The sequence below is a fragment of the Cyprinus carpio genome, chromosome A18, assembly GCF_018340385.1.
Source record: "Cyprinus carpio isolate SPL01 chromosome A18, ASM1834038v1, whole genome shotgun sequence".
NCBI lineage: Eukaryota > Metazoa > Chordata > Actinopteri > Cypriniformes > Cyprinidae > Cyprinus > Cyprinus carpio.
This window is the reverse complement of record NC_056589.1, coordinates 23,953,586-23,977,192: the sequence shown is the minus strand read 5'-3', so window position 1 is coordinate 23,977,192 and position 23,607 is coordinate 23,953,586.

Here is a 23,607-nt window from a genome sequence, read left to right as displayed (position 1 = left end):
TATGACCTTGGCGTTGCTAGGGCTACCACTAATGATGCATAATTGTGAAAAATCGCAAAAGAAAAAATGATTACAAATGTCCTAATCATTGCACAACCATTATCTGGCATAGAGCTGCTGATATAGACATTTGTAGTACATTTAGAAAAGCAAAATTATTATTATTTTAATATGTTTGAATGTTCTAAAAATAGAAGAAATATAAGAAAAGTTTTGAATTCAAAAAAAGATGTCAGATGCATATTTCATGATCCTTAGCAGCAAGTCATATTATATTGTGAGGCAGTGCTCATTTTCATACATTTTTCATGCATTTGGCCTAACAACACTTTAATAAGTTCTTCCTTGTCTTGTCTTGTTTGAGACACATTTTGATCTGTATTTTCACTCCGTGTTACTCTCACGTGTCTGCAAACGCACATTCTGGGTTTCAAACTACTGTAGGTCATTTTCATACATGTTGTTGTGCCTACTTACACATGTTTGGTGTGCCAGTCCACTGGTGTTAGGGGCAATTTAGGTGAATGGAGACCGAAGCCTTTGCCTGGAAATCTGGTTGGGAATAAAACACAGATGCCTGGTTCCATTTTAAATTTTAATGTGCACAAAGGGTCTTCATCAGAGCAAAAGTCCTACTGGCCCCATATGGTTCATATCTCCACTGCTCAAGCAGAAGGGGGATTTGTATAAGGACTTATAAATATAGAAAGGTCTCCTTCACACTTTCTCTTTGAAGCCAGGCCGGTGTTTAGGAAAAGAAAGGCAAAACAGATTTCGCTTTATGAATGTTTAATGAGCCAACGGCTTCGCTGGAAGCTGTAGTTGTAGAATGCACAATAAGGAGCGTTCCATGAAATCCCAACGTGCTCCGAAGGGCGAGACCAGCTTAGACACACACTGCCGTGCCAGTCGCTAGACTTCCTCTCGCAACCCTCCCCTGCGTCCATACTTCCACTACCAAAGAGCAAGAGCAAGAGCTGAACCCTGCTGTTCAGAACAAGAGTCTGAGAGGGATCAGCTGCTAAAACGTGAAGCAGATCGACAGTAAAAGTGTGTGTGTGAGAGAGAGAGAGAGTCAGGCGACTCATTTATTCCAGAGACAGAGGCTGAAGGACCCAGGGCATATCAGAATGTGCAGAGCCGCCACTTTTAATTTGGAAATATAAACAACTGCCTCAGTGAGCGCTTTACCTTCGACCCTCATTTAGTGTAACCTAGAACCTGCCATAGGTGCTGATAATAACAGACAGCACCACTAAGCCCGGCTGTCTCTAGGAAATAAAGACGTCATTGTTTGCTCAACTTTTCTTTATAAATGAGAACCTAGTTCTGTTTAACATGTTTTCTGCTGTATTAAAATGGTTTTGATTTATTATTGCAATATTTTGATTGTATTCTGATGCAAATGACTAATTACCTGTCAAAAAAAGTAGCTCATTACCCGCAAAAAAAATGTAAATGTAAAAGTTAGTTAGGGTTATCTTAGGTTGGTGACCTTTCAGTTACCTTTTTTGGGGGAAAGTAACTAGACTAAATAATAGACTAAATAGAGACTGTATAATCATTTTAGAAATTAAAAATAGCTGTTTTGTCATTTTCTCTTAGATCGAAATACAGTTTAAATCATGACATGGCTTAGTGTGAATATCAAATAATAGATAATAAAAATAAACAATAAAGAAAACTAATATTGCAATGTCAATTTAAATCTTTTTTTTTTCATTAGTCATCATTGCAGCTTTGCAACTAGTAATAGTTGGACCACAGTTGACATTTGATGTAAATATATATATATATAGCATTTATAATATACAAAAACATACAGTACACGTCATTTTTACTAAATTATACATGATTATGTCCTTTTACAATGTCATTTTAACACAATAGTTTTCTTTTTGTATCTTGTTGTATAATATAATTCCAAATATTCTGTCACTCCCCAAGCCTGGTTAACACCTTAACTGGGAACAGACAGCCCCAAGTATAACAGTGCTGCACTGCATCTCTAATGATTTCAGTTCCTCTAGGTATGGTGACCTAGATGATGCTATTACATAAAGGCTATATCTCTCACTGAACCATTAATGCATCTAAACAGGTTGCGTACACTTCTAAGCTTCATGTTCGAACAAAATGTGACACCAATAACACGTCATCTCACTCAAAGCATCTGATGTTGCATATACGTTTATATGTGCATTCATACGGAGTGACTTGTTTAACTAAGTGCATGTGGTGAAATATTACTCCGTGTCCATTACAGTTCATAAGCGATTACCTCATTCATCCTCAGCCTATGGGTTGATCGGAATTGACTGGGCATGTGAATGCAATGAAATGGTAGCATGTTGTTTTATTAATACATAATACTGTATGTGTGGGTGCTATGACCGACATCATGGTATGAGTCATTTTATATCACCATAACAATATCCTGTTATAGTTTATTGTGTATTTTCTACTTCTCTTTGTGATTTTGTGACAAAAAAATCGAAAGTTTAAACTGTTATTCACTGATAATCTTCCACTGCAGTTAGCTTTTGTAACCGTAGGTCACATTTTCAGGTTTACAATCAAAAATCAGTCCTATTATATAAATGTCCTCTTTCATAATTAGCTTATAACAAATTTGATTACTGCCAATTGTAATTTCCACTGGAATGCAGCATTAAGAGTCCCGTCTATGTGTTGGGAAAATGAGAAATGCTAACCAGTGCTTTGAAATAAGTACGCGAACTTGTGCTCTCAGTTTGCACTTGACAGTTTGTTGGCTTTTGCACGTTCCAGTGCTGCTTGAAAAGTATTACTCTGATTCGTGATCTGAAAGTTTGGCCTCCTGGCTAGAGAGCCCATCTTTCATTCCAACTGTTGTGAGATCAAATCTCCCTGTGTTAGCGTCCTGTAGGTGTGGATTTTCACTTGCCAGGACAACACCAACTCAAACTCCTCCACAGAAAAGAAGCAGCAAACTAATACATGGTAAACAAACACTTAAAACACTTAAACTTTATTTCCATAATCTTGAGTTTTTTGTAAGAAAATTGTTTGGCAATGTCCGTGGATTTTGAGATTGTACCAGGGCAATGCAAGTGACCACACTAAATGATGGCTCAGGGTTTTTTTTTTTTTTTTTTTTTTTTTGCATGACAGGGTGCCTGTTCATTTGATTCGCACATATGGCAAATAGTTTTTTTTACAGCATTTCCTCTGATGCTCAGTGGAACAGAGATTAGGGTACACCACACGCATCTGTATGAAAGTGCTGTTCAGTTCTCCTGCACAGCAGTGCATTACCATCTGCTTATTATAGTATATGCTTCATACAATAGATAGATAGATAGATAGATAGATAGATAGATAGATAGATAGATAGATAGATAGATAGATAGATAGATAGTATTATTAGTATTTATTATTTATATAATATATAAATAATATTTTATATATTATATAATTATACATTATATAATGAATTATTTATATAATATAAATAATTGTATAAATATTATAACATTTATTTTCTCATGTAATATTTCTTCTTTAATTTATATTTTGCACTGTCTGTTTGAACCATAATTTGAAGCTATAATAACTGTAATATTCTATGTTTTGAATTGTTGTGCAAAATTCTATTTATTAAATGCTGTATACTGTAGAGCTAGTGCCATTTTTGATTGATTCAGACGTTAGACTACTAGTACTAGATGCAGGTTGGTTCTGGAAACCTGTCACTGCACTTCCTGTGTTTATTTGTTAGGGCCGGTAGATTCCAGGTCCTTTTCTGCTAGGGTGGGGTTTAGAGGAAAAATAAAACTCTTAAGGCATGTTGCATCCCAATAAAGAAAGAAGGGAGATAGAGAATTCAACCCGTGGGAGGAAATTCAGTGTGTTCAAGGCTTTTCTCTTTGCTTCTTTAAATTCTTTATTTATTTATTCTTGCAGCCTCTCAGTAACCGCTACATATGATGTGACAGCATGAAGCTTCTTTTAGTGAGATTTCTCTTTCTTGCTATGTCAAACTGACATATACATACAACTCAGCCTGATACTGCAGTATCAATTGCTACCATGAAGAAAATGAGAGAGAAGGTAAATGAAACAAAATCTGTCAAAGTTAGGGTCAGGGTCACATAGGATTTGAAAAACCCATAAACAGACATATCAAGAGTCTTACAAATTTATAGTGATTTTGGAAAAAAAATTTTTTTACATTTGGCATGCTATAAACTGAACTGCCATGAAAGTGTTCAGTTAAACAGAAGAGATTGCCTCAAATTCAAACCATAATTTTACTAAAGTATTCTTAAATGTTTAAAATGAACTTTCAGTGAAGTTTCATTTTAAACTGGCGGTCAGTATGCAGCTTTGACATAAGTTACTTTGGCATTATGGAAAGTGACAGATTCTTGAAATTTCATGAACTAAGAAAAATTCCATAATTTTAGTATGGATTAGGTTGGAATCAGGCATGGAAAGTGCCAGAAAATAATGTGACCCCACCATGACTTCCACAGCTCTGAAGGTCAATCATGTCTCCTACGCCCTTGATTTTGAATACCATTTTTTTGGTTTCTAAAAACTAAAGTAGTTTGCAAAACTTTAATTGACAGAATACTAATCTTCTGGTCCCTGACATCAACAGATTGTATTCTTCTAATGTCGATTTACTGTTATTCCATTTTCTGAATTCTTTAATGTCCTACAGACAGAAAGAAGCACTGGCTAGCGGCTTTTTCTCTCTCTGGGTTTCTGTAGTTTTAGCTTGACTGACATTGAGCAGATGTGTCATAGCTGATACACTTGGAAGGGCAAACAGAGCTCTGAAACAGAGCCATCTATTCTTGTTGGAGACCATCACAGGGACATTGTGCTGCATTCAAAACAGTAATTTAGTTTTATGAGGCAGTTTTTAACCCTCTCTCAGACCACTGGAAAAGAAAGCATTCCAGTTTTGGCTGCTTTGTCTTAAAGATGCCCGTGTAAACACCCTCTTTGAACTATAATGCATATTAATTGGTTGCAGATTTGTGCTCTGGTGCAATATCATTTGCAATGCTTTATCCTTTAACCTTATTTTTTTTAAAGATTGCATTCCATTGTGATAATCCATGATGAAATGTACCACACATACTTAAAAGATCATACTGACGTGAACAGGGACCTTGGTTAAAAATACATTTTTGTGGCTTTTATTCCAATGTTGTGAGTTAATGTGCTCACAGCCAAGAACAGAACAATGTTTGGTCAATTTTTCCCATATTTTTATTCAAAGGTCTTTTTAGACAGTGATGACAGTGATTAAGTTACAGTGTATTATTATTACATAGTAAATTGAACTTCTCCATTTAAAAAAGTCAAGGAATAATTCATTTTAACTAGGACTAAGATTATTAAAAAATCTGTGTACCTTAAAATTGTAGAATTTTGAAGTTTGTGGATGGATGGATAGTCGGATTGACGGTCGGTCCACCATGTTGGAGCGGTCAAAGCTGGTCCTTGAACACTTGAGAGCATGTCGACTGTATGTGAACGTAACCATATTAAGGACTCAAATACAGGAATGACAGACATATTTTTCATTTCAATAATCCCGTCTGCTGCTTTTTTTCAGACCAGTGTAAAAATCGACCCATATTTTTACGCTGCAAAACGCACACAATTGTAAATGTGAACTGGTAACATAACAAGAAGATAATGCATTATAAAAAAAAAAAAAATTTAGACAGTAAAATAAATTTGTTATTTAATTAATCTAATAATTGATTGATAATAATTGTTTTAATTTATATAATAATTGATACTTTGACTAATTTTCTTAAAAATGGTTTAAAAGCTGAAATGTGAAGTTTCTAATTTTATAAAACGTTCTTGTTTTATGAAAACCTTTATCTGAACTGTAAATCATGTTTTTACAGTCATTTTACTTTAATATGTTTAATATGTTACCATAGACATTGCCCTACCCCTCATCCTTCAGATTCATTTTATTCATTCAACCACTAAAAATCATTAAAATTCATAATAAAATCTGCCAGTGTAATCAGATTAGTTTTTTTTAAATAACTATTAAAGTAATGCATTACTTTTAAATTTACTATTAAAGTTACTTTTTTAAATAAGTGAGGCAAGTTACTTTGTTTTTCCATTCATTTAGTGACACCAATACTGTCACAGTGTTGAGAGACATTGGGAGTGAGGTGCAGAGGCATTTCCTTCAGCTTGAGGCTTATTAACTCATGTTATCTCGTCTTTTATGAGAAGATGCTTCCCTGCCAAAGACAAGATTTTAAGGCTTTCCGTGTTTTCACTATTATGTGCTCAGGGGTGCTATTATGCATCTTCTGAATGAGACCAGAATCTCCCAATAAAAAACACAGGTGAGGAAGGTGGAGAAACGAGCAATCTCGTATGTAAGCTGATGCATATGAAATATTATGCAATCATCAACAATATATAGTACATAAATCAAGACTGCCTAATGTTACAGAGTGAAATGTCGATCAAAGAAGTGGTAAAGGACTGTGCAAGCCATTACTTTCCATAAAAAGTAACTAATTATTTACTTTTTTGTGGAATAACGCAATATTGTAACACACTGCTGAAGTAACTTTCCCCAACACTGCTTGTAACTTGTAATGGAGTCATTTTTGCTGTAAAATATCTATACTTTTACTCAAGTCTGATTTTCAGGTATTTTAACACCCAGTTTACAGTTTTTAAGTGTTATGGGCTACATAACAACATGGCACGCAAAACTGTGCAGTAACTTCAGATAAGACTGTGTAGCACAGACCTGGCATTTTACACAAGCTCAAGCTGATCCGTGATGAATCACAGCACTACGTACTGCTGCACATGATGAAAAACAAAACTCACTGAGATCAACACAGTGATGGGTTGCCAAATAAGTACACACCCACAACTGATCCTTAAGGAACGTGGTGGAGTACAGTAGCCTCAGAGTGCTCTGGCTTTGATCTCTACCTTAAATAGACACTTTTCCCTTTTTTTTCATTCTTTCTTCATGCTGTGTGTGTGTGGCAGGCTGACCTAAGGGAGTGAAGGAAGGAGAAAGAGAGGGAGAGGGAAAGAAGCGAGGAACAATTTGTGTTCATATCTCTCCTCCATCTCCACATCAAGGACACTGCATGCCACTGCTGATGCTGCCGTCGCCATGGAGACTAGCACCAGTTGCCTTGGGCACTATAGGGACTGCAGGTGATGAAAGCACTACTTGAGCCACATGAGTTTGAACTGGCCTTTGACCCTGTGCTGGTAGGTTCAGCAATATCAAATCACCTAGGATTAAATGTTCCATCCATAGAGACCATGAAACATGGTAAAAGATTGTTTTTTTTTTGTTTTTTTTTACATTATTGTCATGACATTTAAGCAAATCTCAATTACAACTAAGCTCTCACTTAGTAAAATCCCACTCTTAAAAAGTTCAATAAATAATTAAAAAAGAAAAAAAAAGATATTTATAAAATAAAAATGTAATTTATGTAGAAATAATATAAACAAACACAAATATATCATCAGCTAAACTTGAAAAGATTTTTATATATCAATTTATTGTTCAGCAGCATGCAGAGAAAGAATTATAACTGACTATCATCAGCTAAACTTGAAAAGATTTTTGTGGCCTAACTTCAGAAAGAAAAATTCAGTATAATGTGCTGTTTTCATCCTTATCATTGTGTTTATTTATTTATTTATTTGTGTGTAAATATTCTTTGAAAAGGATCTGTCGACGGGGGGAAGGAGAGCAGGTCTGGAGGGTTTTGCTGTGTGAGGACATTCAGGGAAGGAGGAGTTATTCCTACATGGGCCTCGGTGATAAGACTCTGTGTCTAATATGCGCCGCTGTGTCCAAATCATAAAGGGACTTAGTGAAGGCTTTACAGAGCAATCATCTATCCCAGCAGCCTGCCTCACCGAACCAGCATAAATAACCCTCCATTCTGGTCAAGTCAGGATGAGAAATTCAGTAAGGGTAGAGATATTGTGTGTGCATGTGGGTGTGTATTTGCAAGTGTATATCAGTGTTTTTGTATCAGGATGGCATAAATATAGCCGATGGACTGCTAGTTCATTGTGATTTACTCACTGTGTACATTTGGAGATCGTGTGTATTCAGTATTGGCTGCCTGCTACAGGCTAAGAACAGTTACTCATACCATTTAGTAAATGAAACAAGGTATTAGCTTGCCAAAAAAATAAAAACAAAGATGAATAGAGTCAAAGAACACAGATACAAAAATCACGTGTAAAATTATAAATAAGTAAAAATATAATAATAATAATAATAAACATTATATAAAAATAAAGAGTTGACAAAAGGCCTACTGTTGCATGTGGTTTAACAGGTGCATTTCATGACGTCACTGAAAAAGAATTCAAATAGCTGTGCTTTCTTCCTAATTACTTTTTTATTAACAATTCATTTAACTGAATCTTTTTCATTGACATTGAAAGTAAGGGTGCATGTTTCATGTTGCACGCAGTAAAAAGATGATTTGAAGTGTCGGCATATGGGAAAATAATTTGTCAGCAAGATTGCAATAGCAGGGACTGAGCATGAGAAAAGGAGGGAGTGTGTCAAGCTTTTGTGAATGAAATATCCAAGTGAAGTAAATGTCCAGTTGACCTTAAGAAAGCGTATGTCCATTGCTCTTGAAACTATGCAGACAATGTCTAACAAGTACAGCAGAGAGGACTCCCACATCTTTCACACAACCGACACAATCATTTAGACGTGGAGGTCCTTGAATCACAGCCACAGACAGACAAATTTTAACGTTAGCCTCCCACATTGTGCTGCATTCAGCAGTTCAGGAGACTGGACATATTTGCATTTGCAGGCTGAATTGCAGAGCAGCGTTAAACGCGAAGGGGAACGGGAGTGTGGTTTATACGGAGAGTGCTACAGCACGGTGGCACTTTGTTCTTTTTAGGGGCACCGATTAAGTCGCTCTCCCATTAAATGGCAAATTCAGCCATTATGTAACAATTCATCAGCTTTAATAGTCAGTGGTTTAAAATGTGCCAGCTTTGTCTCGCATTCAATGCTATAGCCTTGTTTTTGGCCTATTTTACACCTCCACCGGCAGCATTGAGCTCAGATGGCTTGTATCTCAAAGGCAGCTTTTGTTTGTACTGGCCCCCATTACTCTGATTTCACAGTCGCTTATGAATCACACTCACTAGGGAAGAAGAAACAGGGTCATGTCTTTTGTAATTACCCCCATTACAGGCGTCCATAGTCTCCAAATGCCTCCTTGGGTTTGTTGTGTGTGAGTGTGTGTGGATGAAAGAATAATACAAAGAGGTTCATTTTACATCCATAAGTGTGGGGCTTTCCAGAGTTTATTATTTCATTATTACAATTGTATATATTAAGTATACATTAAGTATTAAACTTGTAACTTGTCTAGCACTGTTTGTGCAAAAGATATTAAACCTTAAATTATAAAAAAAATAAGGTAGGAGTTTGCATGATTTAAGGCATATGATCTCAATTAAACCCAATTTTATTTTATTTTTTAATGATTTAATGAATATATATATATATTATATATATATATGTATCTATATATATATATATATATATATATATATATATATATATATATATATCTATATATATATAGATATATTATTACATGTCATTCAGCTCACTGATAGCCCTTTTGGTTGAATAGGTCAATTTTTAATTCCTTTCTATTATATATATATATATATATATATAACTTTCTATTATATATATATATATATATATATATATATATATATAATATATATATATATATATAAAGAAAAAAAAATGTCTGTACAATAGCAACCATGAGGACTTTCTAAATAATTCTCATCACAATGGAGGCTCTATTGTGTACAGCACGTCTCTCTTTCTCTCTCACATATACTGCATTGTAGGGAAAAAAAAGGGTGAAACTCTATTAGAAACAACGAGGGTCGCTAAACACTCATTATGCTCCTAAACATCTATGTAAAATCCTATCTGCCTTCACACCATTGTGTTGTGTCCTTGGGAAGGAACAGATTGAATAGACAATCAATTTTCATCCCAAATTTTTGGTAACTGTCTAAAGTTGATAATAGAAGTAAAACACTTATCTGGGGGGAATACAATAGCCAAGATTGAATTTCATATCAGTCCTGACATACTGTAAGTGTGATAACCATAATGCCATCGATGTGTTCCATGATGAGATTTCGTTATCAGCAGGCCCACACAGAACTGCACAGAAAGCACCAGTTTTTTTACAGAGTCAGAATGCCTATTCTTTATTAAATCTGCACCTATTGCCTGTTTATTTTATATTTTGGATAATTTCATTACTGCAAAATAAAAGTGCAGTACTTTATTTCTAGCACAGTTTACTATATAAACATAAAACGGCTAAATCCAGCTCAAGCTGGGTGGCTGGTCTAAGCTGGTCTCCCAAGCTAAAACCTTAGGTGCTTAACACCTGCTTGATTGGGCTGGGAAACCATCTAAGACCAGCTAAGCTGTTTTTGTTGTTGTTTTCAGCTGGCCATATTGACAGTCAGACAGTAATGGTGTTACCGACATCACAGAAAATAATCTTAATTTGAGTCATTATTGAATCAATAATCGCTCTGATATTTTCAGTTCACAAGGGTTTGACAAAACTAATTTGAACCGGAAACTCATTTTATTAAATATGTATTAAAAGAATTGGAATGTAAGAGTTATTTGTTTGTGAATTGGACTGCACTGTTCATGCCATGTTTTTGATTCAGTAAAAAAGTATGAGATCATAAGAGTCATCTGTTTTCAATCGCACTGCACTGGTTATGCTGTATGTTTTTGAAGCAGTAAATAGAACTGGCTCATAAGAGTCATTTGTGTGTGAATCGGATTACACTGTTTTTTCATGAATTGGTCTACATTGGCCGTGGTGTATGTTTCTGATTAAATAAAAAGAACACACACAGAGCTATTTGTTTGTGAAAACGACTGCACTGCTTGTGCTGTATGTTTTTGATTCAGGAACTAGAACTGGTCTAGAGTCATTTGTGTTTGAAATGGACTGTACTCATCGTACAGTATGTTTTTGATTCAATGAAAGAATCGCATCTAAGAGTAATTTGATGATGAATTGGACCACACTTGTGTGGTTGTATGTTTGTTTTTGCATGTAGCCTGTGAGAAAAATTTAAAAGAGAGACATTTCTTATCATTATTTTGTAGTGCACATTGTATTTTTATTGACACAAATTGACATGCACATCCAAAATTTGATTAGTTTTTCCATGGCACTGAAAATTCAGCAGTAGGGGAGCTCCGTTCCTTAAAAGCAGTGCAGGAAACACAGAGTTAACCCTAACAGATGCAATCATTTGCTATCTAATTTGTGTATCCAAGCAACATGAAAGGAACACTGAACATAACTTGATAACGATGAGACAACATAGGACACTTAAAATGCAAAAGAGGTAATGATTTAATAATCTATTTTGCTCTCTTATTCGATTTCTTGTTTATTCTCACAGAAGAGAGAGAACAGATCTCATATTTCTGAGTTCCCTCATCAGCAGCAGCCAGCATATCCTGTGCATTCAAATTACACACAAAGCCCTCTGAGCAGCAAGTCAAGCCCTCAGTCTCTCAGGAATAGCATCCTCCAATACGTAGTCCTTGCCTCCAACCAAGTAATCTCTCCAGAGGACACTGCGGTGACACAGTCTGGGTAATTGCTTTCTGCTAAACCGGGTCCGCAGCTCTTGTAAAACAGAGCTTCATCTGCTGCAATGTATGCATGTGAAACAAGAGACCAGAGAACTTTCCTCCAAACAAAAACTCCTCCTCCCCGCCTCCTGAGACACCAGTGGGCATCTGAAGGACTGTCGATCGATATCTAAACTGAAATCAATATCAAAATTTCAATATTCATCATTAATAAACAGAAAACTGAATCATTTGCTGGGCGAATATTGCATATGGCAGCACTATTACTCACATTAACACACCACAGGGCCAGAACTCAGTCAGTTATTAGCCCTTGTGGAATAACAATACTTTTTTTTTTCCTGTGATTACACGGTTGAAATGCAGCCCCACATGACTGCGCTTTTGACTGTGCTGTTAAACTTGGTCCTGAATTGTTCTTTATACATCCCACGGCTGTTAATGTAGTGCTTTTTGCAATTATTGACAATCTTTCATCATCAATGTTTTCTTGATATGCCGTTATGATTTGCATCAGGAGTTTTTGAGTTTTTTTGTGTGTTAGATTGACAGACATAATCTCACGATTGACGCTAGTTTGTTTGTTGGCTAATTTGAAGAGCGTTATTCACACAGATTGTAAATGAGATCACTACTCCAGGAGTTGTAGGATTTACTAAAGCACTCCAACTTGACAGCACGAGTGGGATGAGAGAAAAAAAAAAAACTAAGGATTTCTATCTTGGCGGGGAAGACACATACACAAACAGACACTCACATGGACGATTGAGTGGACACTTTCAACATGATGTTGGTTTCTGCGAGGGCCTTCTTCTTATCTCTGGCAAAGTCAGAGACTCACTTTATTTAAAGAAAGCAGAAGAAATCTGGTACATTTGACATTTAAAGGATTAGTTCACTTCCACCCATCTGTCATCCAAGATGTTCATGTCTTTCTGTCTTCAGTCGCAAAGAAATTAAGATTTTTGAAGAAAGCATTGCAGAATTTTTCTCCATATAGTGGACTTCAATGGTGCTCAATGAGCTGAAGGTCCAAATTGCAGTTTCAATGCAGCTTCACACAATCCCAGCTGAGGAATAGGGGTCTTATCTAGCGAAACGGTTGGTCATTTTCTTAAAAAATAAAAATAAATTGTATATACTTTTGAACCACAAATACACGACTTGCACTAGCTTTGCGTTGCACGTCTACGACTTCATGCATTATGTTATTACGTTGGAAATGTATTTTTGGACCTTCAGTCCGTTGGCCACCTTTGAAGTCTATTATATGGAGAGAAATCCTGGAATGTTTTCCTCAAAAACCTTTTTTTTTTTTTTTTTGCGACTGAAGAAAGAAAGACATGAACATCTTGGATGACATGGGGGTGAGTAAATTATCAGGAAATTTACATTCTCAAAAAAAAATAAACTATAAATGTCCATCTCAAAAAATTAGACATTTGTACATTGTGTATATATATATATATATATATATATAACTGGGGTGAACTATTCATTTAAATGTTCAGCTGTTGCTTATGTATACAGTATATAATAATAATAATAATAAAAACCTTCAGAATTCTCCTTTTATGTCCCTCAGACAAGTTTGGGGTGAACTATTCATTTAAATGTTCAGCTGTTGCTTCTAGTAAATGTGTATTGTAATTCAACTGTGACATTTTGCCAATTTAACTTGCTTTTAATGAATCACTCAGAATCATGCAGCTTTTTTGACTGAATATTTTGTCTGCTTTCCTGTGTGATTAATTTCCATTTATGCAAGGCTTTTTTGAACTACACTTTTGGGGTGGATACTTTGGTCTTTTCTTTTCTTTTCTTTTTCTGACTTTTGCTCTAAGCTTTTACCTCTTTGTTTTATTGTTTTTTATGAATCCCATCACCACGCTATAATCCACTATAAATCATAATATAGTAATGACAAGACAATGCAAAAAAAACTTTTCAACATCACACTATAGTCAATAACCTGTAGAGGCCTACTATAATGTCTTCATGATGAGACACTGGATTGACAGCTTTGCTATATATAGTCCTCAACAAAATGCAAAAAAACATGTTTGAACTTCATATTCTAGAGCTGCTGCCTCATTTTCATATGTTTGCCAGAATTTTCTGCATAAGTGAAATCATTCATATGCATTGTAATATTATTTATTCATTAATCATAGTTCAGCCATTAACCATTTGATCAAAATTTTAAAATAAGTGCTTTCTTAAGTGATAACCACTGTGAACATTGGGTAAAAGTTAGCTGATATTCTGTAGAGGAGACTGGGGCTAGTTGTCACACTTTTCAATCCAGTGAATGTTTCTCAGGGTGTGTTTATTTTTGAAACCGTATCTGTATAGACCTTATTCTAGTTCAACACCATATTGAATTTAACAGGGATGAAAACAAGGCTGTGAGGGATAGACTTACAGTCTTTACAACCACACACACTGTGTAAAGGTCCTAGATCATTATTTTCTCAAAAACTTCAAAACTAATTTATTAACCCCTTAAACACTTAAATACTTTTTTAAATATTTTTTTTTTGGAAGATGTTTCGTCAGCTGGACAATCAATATGTTGTCAAACAAAAGTACAATCCATTGAACACACTGAACTTCTGTCCCTCACTGCCAGGTTTCCATTCCTGTCAAAAAAAAAAAAAAAAAACACTATTAAACATATTTAAGACTGTAATTGAACACATATTGACCATGTTGTCACAATATTTCAATACAAAGTCTGATTCAAACCAACATACTGTACAGAAGAAGCACTAAATAAAATGCACATTTGTATCACTGGACTTTTGACTCAGTACCTAGTTACTGATCTAGCCTTTTTGTGATGACTTTCTGGTTATAACTAGCCCCAACAATTTACACAATGTAATAGCTGTATAATTGTAAAAAACACAAAAAAAAAGAAAAAAAAAAAGCTTCAGGATGTAAGGTGTAATTGGTCATTTGATATTTAAGGTCCAGAAAATATAATATAAAACTAATGCTAATGAGGTTAGCATCTCAATGACAGTCCGCTCCAAAACAATCCACATTCAATAACAATGTTGTTAGTCTGAGCTTGTGCCTCTGAATTCAGTCTGTGAAAAAAAAAAAAAATGTATTTGTTTTGTCTTAGATAATTAAGTTTGAGGACAGCCTCACCCTGCTGGCCAGTTTGATTTAGTTGAACGTGGAGCCCATTTAGCTTTACTTTAGCTTCACTTGAGAAAGCAGCACATCACCAACCAGCTGTGAGCTCACATACTAAACCATATGTTGTTACATCTCACAAAAACTGTGAAGCTGATGTACTCTAATTTCTCTGAAAGGCCTTCAGGAAACTTATGCTGTGTGCACACTCCTCTTCATTAAACCTTGTCTCAGCATTTGGCATTTTGTTTTGCAAGCTCTATTAAAAATGTGCTATAATCTGAGACATCATCTTTAATTTTTAAACTCACAGACAGCTCAAGAAGTCATTTGTGCATACTTAGAAAAACTTAGCTCCATTTATGTGTTCATTCTAACATTCTTATTTGGCACTCAATATATATATACTTGTTTTGATCATGTATCACTTGATCCTTCAGAAATCATTCTAATATGCTGATTTGGCACTCAAGAAAGTTTTATTATCATTCATGTTGAACAATATAAAAGTCTTTTGTAATCACTTTGATCAATTTAACATGTCCTTGCTGAATTAAAGTATTTAAAAAATACAATGCTCTTGATCTTACTGACCTCAAATTTTAAACTGTCTCCATATAATGTTACTTGATAATTTCCTTCATTTTGTTTTCTTTTCTTTTTTTTAATAATTAACTTGATTAACCCTCATCAAAACTGAATGTTGCATACATGCAGTGACCTAAAAATGGCTTAATCTAAATAAATAAAATAAAAAAATAGAGATGAAGTGCATGCCAAATATTTAAATTCAAATTTCCTTCCATCTCCCTTTTCTCTTTGTATTTTCAAGTGCTGTAATGTAGGCATCCTTAAGTGACTTCTGTACAGTGATACCACTCACTATAAAGCTGTGCTATTTTAGGTATTTATAACTGTTGACACTTCATCGGGTTTCCTAACGATACCTGGGGAATACTTGACTGAACGCGCTCACCCGCAGACCTCTCAAAGCTTAGACTCTCAGATTACTCATTGCAGGTCTGCAGTGTTAAATATGTACAACACCAAAAAATAATGTGTTCCTATAGTTTTATGCAAGGGCCCTATTCATCTGTTTACCACATCAAATATACAAATCACACTGCCAGATCCTACACTATGCCTCTGAAACCTCCTTCACTTTATGTAATTCAGTTTGACATCATTTATGTGAGTGGGTGAAAGGCTGCTGGGCTTTAAAATAGATTTAGACATTTATTTTTCTCCACATATTTCCGTCTGAAAACAGGTGAGACCCAGATATTTTGCCCCAGCTGTTTTTATCCACCAATCTTCAGATCTGTATAGAATGTGCATTTGTATTGTTTTTTTTATTTTTTTTTTATTATTATTATTCAGTTAACCCTAGTAACACACACACATACACAATGCTTCAGGTCTCAATTTGGTGGCTGTTTAAAGAAAAAATATTATCATATTTAGTATGTACTGATGTCATAAAGTCACACTGCTTCAAGGTTCTGATGAATTATAAGTGGTTTCTTAAATCAAGTAATATGAGTAGATTAAATACATTTAAAGTGAGTCATACAGACTTTTGTAGCATTTTTTTTTCCAAAGTCTATTTATAATGTTAGTCAAGGTCTCTTGCAGCCCAAACAGTAATAATTAAACGTCACATCACCATTTCAACGCTCTCTTTAACTGTTAGAATTAAAAGGAATCCAAATCTTAATGACTTTCTTTTAAAAGAAATTCAATTTTTTTTATTTTGTCCATGCAATGAAAGTTGATGGTGTTCAGAAAACTGGATCCTGTTGACTTTGATTTTATGGAGAAAAAAACTGTGCTGGATACAGTGTCTTGTGAAAGTATCCATACCCCTTCAATTTTTCTTTTTTATTAAAAAGGAAAAACTGAAATAAGTACATTGCATATGTATTCTTACCCTTAACTCAGTACTTAGTTGAAGCACCTTTACAGCCTCAAGTATTTCTGGGTATGATGCAGCAAGCTTTGCACATCTGCATTTAGTCCTTTAGGTGTTTAGTTTCATTAAGGTTTCTCCCATCTCCATATCATCGAGCTCAACTAAAGCTAGTAAGTATCCATTTTCTATGGATTTTCATAGCTTTGTAATTAAATTACATGCACTCATTTTCCCTTACAAACAAGTGAATGAAATGGATTCAAATTTAGATGGTCATGGTGATGCCCTTTCTTGTGTAGAACCTGTCTTTTTTTGTGTGTGTGTGTGTGTGTGTGTGTGTGTGTGTGTGTGTGTGTGTGTGTGTGTGTGTTACTGGCAGAATAAATGCTATTAATTCTTTGAATCTTCCCCTCAGGACGTCAGCTTAATCATCAGCACCGCTGTCGAGACAACAACCTGTGTTACTAATTTATTAAGGTCAGCTTCAATTACCCAAACCAGAAGCAGGAGATATCTATCACAGGGGTCCGGCAATATGTTTCAAGGACATTTTTGTTTTTTTTATGTGACTGAGTCTAATCCATCTGCATAAGAGTCAGTTGAGGAGGATGACAGATCTGTCCTTCAGCAAGTTTCGGTGTCTGCTGTCACCCTTGACATATTCTCCACTTGGCTTATTATGGGAACCATAAAATGCTCATCAGGTTCTCTGCAGAGCCGGCGGCTGACCAGTTAGGAGTTGAAATCAGCTTTAGTGTCTCGCTTTGAATGTGTTTGTGTTGCCATTTGAGCATCTTTATCAGGCAGAGACTCGAATTTATCATAATACACAGCTGCACAACAACAGCATGGTCTATAATGGATTTTAGGTATAATGGTGAAGTGATGGAAAGTTTTGCATAAACAGTTATAAGCAGTAATTTGCAACAGGGAGTTAATAGCTTAATCTTTGTGACTTGACTTGGTGTATCAGTGAAAAGTGGAACATTGATTGTGTTAGTGTATTCAAAGGATTGTTTAAAAAGCTTCATTTATTCAAATCTTCATTTAAAGTTAAAGTGTACTGCTGTTCACAAAGCCATGTTGCTAATGTTATGTGATACTTCTGAGTGAAATATATTCAATGAAAAAAAATGAAGGCCGGGGATTGATTTTCATCAATCTGGTATTAACTGGATCATGAAAAGTGCTATTCATTAGTCAATCAGTCAGTTTAATCACCGTTCTATATTAGTGCACTGCTTTAATTGATGCACACAAACACACACATCACTCACACAGAGAGGGAGAGAGAGGTCTGAGATCACACTGCGCACACAAATAAACATTCAGGAGCACAGAAACTTGTTGTCAGCGCTGCCCCGCAACTTTTATTAATAAAATATCCTAGATACTGGATCACTACATTATATTCCTCAGCAATGAGGGGGTAAAATCACTGGTTTTGAAGTATCTAAATATAACTTTATTGTTTAAAGAGAGATGCACAGACACAGGTAATTCACAAACAACTGTCATCTCAATCTATATATAATCGCTGCTCTCCCTGCTCTCATTCAGGGAGTTCTTGCCCAGAATGGAACCATACCGCCAATCCAAACTGTATGCTAATTGTTAATCATCTTTGACGATAGTGGTCCTGACAGAAATGCTATAATTCATTCAAATAAATCTGGTCTTACCGCACTATTTCATCTCTGTGTCTGATTTGAAGAAGGCAGAATGCTAGAGCTAATGAGCTGTAACTGTCATTTTTATCCTTCCATTCAAATATTGCACTGCAAACATCATTAACAGCTTTAACTTTTCAGTGCTGGCAAATGACCATGGTATAAGCAGGATAATTCACGGCTAGCTGTGCATTAAACAGCACTCTGCTTCGTGACGGGTGGTTCTTGGCCTCCACATTGTGCATTAAAATTGTTTAATCCACAGATAGCTTATTTATTTTATAATATTAATAATAATTATTATTATTATTATAAAAATTAATTATAATAATCATAATAACACAATTATAATATTTATACTATTCATAATAATTATTGTTGTTCTTGTTATTGTTATGTTATTATGATGATTTGGTCACAATCGGACCAATTAAGTAACTAAATAAATACGTACTAGTGCATCATATGAAACATAAATTGTGCATTTTATTACTTTATATCAATTTTATACATTAAATTACATCTGATTAAACTTGAAGATTTTGACTGAAGCACTTTTCAAAAACACACTTGCAATATGTCCCTTCACTGACAACCTCCACATTTTGGCTGTTCTAAACAGACCTTGTTTCTCATCCAGAAGTGAATAACTTTACAGTGCTGAAGTGTATTTCTGCCAGGCTCCAATTCCTGCTCCTCTGTGTCCTCGGGAGATTGGATGGTCTTGTTTGCTGCCTCCAGTAGCCTTTGATCATAGGTTCTCTCTGAGTGGATGTTCCATGAGGGTCCTGCTCCATGGGGGATCCTGAGCAAGAAAGCCCAGGATAGGGTGTCTTAAGAGAAATAAGTGTTTGTTACACCAGTGTGATCCAGGATTTTTATTTCCCCAAGGATGGAGGAGGCAGTCATTCTAACCCTTATGCCCTGGTGTACTTGATATACTGATAAAACCAAAGAAAGACTGCTCACAGCTTTATAGGCGTACTATATCAGTGGGTCAAATCTAGAGAGATATAATGATAATCATTCTGAGATGAACAGTGTATCTTTTCTTTTCACTTGTTATAAGTTGCACTGAGTATATACAGCTGGCTAAAACAAAAACTGTGTCCATCTTCATTTCAGGCTGCAAAGCAACAAAATGTGATTATTTTAAAGGGGAGTGATTCTTTTCTATACTCACTGTGTATATGTATATGTACTATATGTATGTTCCACATATGTTCCACACATTTTATATTGAGTTATCACTTATCACAGCACAGTGAATTTGGTTTTAGCCTGAAGTTAATGTAGCTATTTGCTTTGCTAATCTTCTCAAACAGCCTGCAGGATGGCTGATTAGAACTCTCCCCAAGGATTCAATGTATTGACCTAATTAGCGAATGGAATTGGGGTGATTATTTTGCACATAAAATGTTGTTCATGATAAACAAAGATTATGATGATAGCTCTAAAGATTTCCACAGTTTAAATGTTGGTAATTACCCTGTTCCAATCTACCTCAGCAGGGCTGTGCGGAAAGTTCTGTTAGCATAATAGATGGGGATTATCAGCATTTTCTGTAGTTACACTGCGTACAGTTTTATAGCATTTATTTTTACTCCAGTTGATTAGCAATGATTAAAATGTGCATTTGAGCTGGAGTTATTCTTGCTTTCCTTCCTGTTCTCTGTATTCTCCAACTCTCCTGTAATAATAAATACTTCAAATATCTATATATGTTGCAAAGTCAATGATCTATCTATCTATCTATCTATCTATCTATCTATCTATCTATCTATCTATCTATCTATTCAGTTCTTGAAATGAGTTATATTTCCACACATTTAAAGACAAGATACGTTTTTCTTCAAATGTGGCATATGTGAATATATTTTATTGGATTGAAAAATATGCTATATATATATATATGTATATAAAATCACAAAGAATATATGTCTTACAGATGTTTTTGGGGCACCCATGCATATTTCAGCATTTTGATCTTGGAGGCCATCAGTCTGACATTACCCAGTAGAGCTGCTACAATCTCTTCCACATTCTGCTCAGGTTCATGCTAATTGTGTCTGACTCTGACTAGAATAAATGCAACTGATATCACTGCGTACTGGCAATGCATTATTAACTATAGATCATTCAGAGAGGACTAGTCTAGGTCATCATCATGTTTGCAGTGGTTTCCTGTGGTTAAGTAGTTCCTCTGGTGAATATTTCATGGTTAAAAGTACTAGATCCCTGCAGGCAGCATCACTGAGCCACAACAGGGGGTAGTATCACTTCTTCCTTCAATTAATATATCATATCATATTGTGCATGGCAAAATGCAGTTTTTGAATGCTTCTTTTCTTAACTGGTTTAATCAAGATCTGTGGAAAATTAAAAAAAATAAAAAACCTTATCAAAGATCTGTATATTTTAAAGTTAAAACTTTATTTACCTTAAGCACATTTCCCCCAAAATTCTTATCATCACAATGCATTTAGTCATTAGCATCTAATTGCTGTAATTAATTTGGTACCTCTTTACAATCAGGTGTCTTTTGTTAACATTAGTTAACTTTTACGGTATTTATTAATTTTTGTTAATGTTAGTTAAAAAAAAAATTTTTTTGTTCATTTAGTTTACAGTGCGGTGTTAACAGATACAACTTTTTCTTTGATATTAAACATTTGTTATTACTTGTTGAAACGAGCAATATTGTTAATTTTAACAAATGAAACCTTATTGTAAAGTGTTACCAGTACTTTATATATATTCTCATTACAACAATATTGTTTAATATCCCATTACTGTATTTTAGGAACTTGTGCAGTATTGATTTAAAATAATGACAGCTTCTGGTTATTATTATTATTATTATTATTATTATTATTATTATTTACATTTACATTTATATAATATTTATTTTTTATTTTATTTAATTGAATTTCAATTATATTATTTATTGTTAATAACTGATTTTATTATTATTATTATTATTATTATTATTATTATTATTAAACATTTCTATAATATTTTATTAGTATTTTACATTTATTTTAATTATATTATTAATTATTAATAATTGATCTTGTAACCTATAATGATAAGACTTAGTAGTAGTAGTAGTAGTAGTATTTTACATTTATACATTATATTTTTATTTTATTATATTTTAATTATATTATTTAGTATTAATATTATCATTTATTATAAATAACTAATTTTGTTAAAAATTAATAAAACTACTAACAAATATCAGCCAATTAATAAGCCTTGTGGTCATACTGGTCTATCACTGTTTATTATTATTATTATTATTATTATTATTATTATTATTATTATTATTATTATTATTATTATTAACGTTCATTTTAGTTTGTTTGGTGAAACATGCTATCATATGAACTCTGATAAAATATGTTTTAAATTCAAAAAGCGACACATCAAACACATCCATGGCACCCTTGATTGTTATTTTTAGCTTTAAAATCGACTTGATATTACGCTGTGACTACCCGAGACGGTGCTTGTTCCATTTGCCAAAATAAATATCTGAGACGGAGAAGGTTCTGTGTGACAGTGTCAGGGGATCATCTTCTCTGGAACCCTGATGACTCAGACATGTAGAAAGAGAGAGAGAGCTGTTCAAAGCCACAGTCTCCCCCAACAACAAACAAGAATTTCGTATGTTCAGGAGATTTCTATTCCTTCTAAAAATGCTACAGGGAATAACTAATGCATTCTCCAGATCTGAATGAGTGGGCGACCATAACTAAATATAAAAAGTCAGCTTTGTTGTTATTAATATTATGATATACTAGAGACGTGCGGCGCCTGGTGTAGCAAAACTGTCATAAGTCACTGTCTGCCTGCTATTTAGCTTATGAATCTGTTGTATTAACCCTCAGATTATTTGATATTTTCTTGCACACTAATATCGCTAGCACGTACCGGAACAGACACTCCCCTGGTCTCCAGATTTCTAGTTAATCAGCCCAGATGGTGATTCTGACCATAGTCATTTAATCGTTATGTTTACGAGTCTGCTCATGAGGAAAACAGTAGCACGCTCCTGAGAAGGAGAGCAGGGCCCAGCACTGGTTATTCTTGGAGATCGAGACAGAGAGAGAGACTCATTAGGCAGGCAGAAATATGAGTGGCACAGCTAGTATGCCACTGAGCCCCAAGTCCAAACCTTCCTCCACCAATTAGGGATCTGTCAGTGTGAATGAGTGAGGAAATGTGTAAGAAAATGTCCTTATGCATTTTAAGAATGCATGTGCATGCAACCCAACTGACTGCGTGTGTTTCTATGCCAACATAAATGACTTTCTGCTCTGTAATTGTGTTCCAGACAGATTGTGCTCTGAGATAGACGGGTTAGACTGATGAGAACTTGTCCAGGTCACATTTAGCAAAAATAGAAATTATAGTTTGCATAAAGAGACAGAAGCCCATTTTAAGACCATTAGGATGTCTGAAGTGAGACATTATCTTTATGACCGTTAAGCACATTTTCTCCACCCAAATTCTCATTACCATAAAGCAGTAACAATTTTTGTTGTTCTCAGTGATGATCGTTAGGTAAGAGTTTTTTCTACAGTAAATTGATTAATACTTTAAATTTAAATATCATTATTTTCCTTTGTTAAGCTGAGGTGTTTTTGTTATTGTTATTATTATTAAAAAAATATATAGAATGAATAGATACTTCTCGATTTAAATGTATTATGTTTATATATATACATATATATAAACATAATACGATAACTATCTATTCATTCTATATATTTTCTTAATAATGTATATATATATATATGTGTGTATATATATATATATATATATATAATATATATATATATATATCAGAAGTCATTTTAATATGCTGATTTCATGCTCATATATATATATATATATATATATATATATATATATATATATATATATATATATACATATATATATATATATATTATGTTTTAACACACACGTTTGTGGGAAACATAATTTTTCCACTTTTTTCAGGGGTATTTGGTTATTAGAAAGTTCAAAAGAACAGCTATTATTATTATTATTATTATTATTATTATATGCATCCTTGGTGAAAAATTAAATAAAATTCAATATATACACACTGCAGTTCAAAAGTATGA